Below are 1,533 nucleotides of genomic sequence, written 5' to 3'. Positions count from 1 at the left end.
TCCCCCACCAGTCCTAACAAGGCCGTCAGTTGCCTCTGCGGCAGGCTGAAGCCCTGGCCGTCGGTGCACACTTTGACCCAGCGCAGGGCAGCTGGGGTGGGAGCTGGACTGGCCAGCAGGACGGAGCTGCCGGGTGTGACCTGGGCCCGGGCCTGCCGGGTTCCTGCCCCTGCCTCCTCCTCAGCCCCTCCCGGACGGGGACACCTTCCCCGGTGCCCATCCCAGGGCCAAAGGGCAGCAGGATACCAGCTCCACACGGTCTGTGTCGGGAACAAGGCGCCTCGCCCTTCCCCACCAGGCCGAGTGCCGGGGCGGAGGCCGCTGGCCCAACCCGAGGAGCCGCAGGCTGTGCACCCTGGACTCCCACACCGGCCTCAGCCTGCACACCTCCCAGCAGGGTGCCCGCTGCTGCCCCCACTGAGCTCTGACGCCCCATCTGGCAGGGGCTGAGGCAGCTGCACACACACACATGCACGCAGACTAGAGGAAGTGTGCATCTCCTGGGTCCAGCACACCCTGGGCCACCGCCCCAGGAGAAAGGTCAGGAGGTGCCCGGAGCCCCGCCCACACTTCAGACGGCCTCTCAGTGCTGCCGCGCTGAGCGCCACACCCAGCGCGTCCCGGAGAGCCCCGGCCAGCGGGAGACCCGTACTGTACAGGGGACAGTCGCGTGGCAGCTGCAGGAGGAGGTGCCGCTGGGGGCACAGCCTGGAGCCCTGGCGCTTTGTGCCCTGTGCCCTGTGCCCAGTGCAGAGCTGGTGCTCTGAGCCTCTGTCAGACAGACAAGTGAGGTAATGTGTGAGCTGGGCTTTGAAGGGTGAATAGGAGTTCATCAAGGGGAAGCAGAGAGGCACATCCCCAGTAGAGGACACAGTGTGAGCCATGGCCCGGAGGTGGGCGAAGACCCTGTGTTTCCTGGTGCAGACCCCTTAGTCAGAGGGGACAGGTGGGCCCTGGCCCGCCAGGAGCCCGTGTCCGCTGTCCCCTGTCCCCTGTCCCCTGTCCCCGGTCTTGCTGGTGCCCGAGTCTTCTTCAGGCCCCGAGCCTGCCCCCATGACCGCTTCTCTCCCAGCACCAGCCCCTCCTCCAGAGCCTCCCCTGACCACCCCAAATGCTGGCTGTCAGGACTTCCTGCCCCTCCCCCCTGCCAGTCCATGGACAGCACCCACTGGGCAGATGAGAACACTGAGGCCAGGGAGGGTGCCAGGGTGACCCAGAGTGACACTTACAGCTGGGGTGGGTCCAGCTGGGCTCCCCTGCCCCAAACCTGAGACGAATGCTGAGAACAAGACACGGGGCCCGTTCGGGCGGGTGCTGCCCCGGGGGCCCGGCTGGCCCTGCATCGTCACAGAAGGAGGAGGAGGCGCCCTCCGCTCTAAACGCTGCAGTTCCAGGGCTCGATGCAGACACACGCCCGGCCCAGCACCGCGTTCGGCCGGGCCAGCTCCCAGGCCAGCTCAGTCGCCCAGCCGTGCCCGCCGTGGGGCCGCGGAGGAGGGTCAGCTCAGGAAGCTGGTGACCTTGGCAAGGGGG

This window comes from Myotis davidii, unplaced genomic scaffold, assembly GCF_000327345.1.
Source record: "Myotis davidii unplaced genomic scaffold, ASM32734v1 scaffold67, whole genome shotgun sequence".
Taxonomy (NCBI): Eukaryota; Metazoa; Chordata; class Mammalia; order Chiroptera; family Vespertilionidae; genus Myotis; species Myotis davidii.
Note: the sequence above shows the minus strand (reverse complement) of the source record.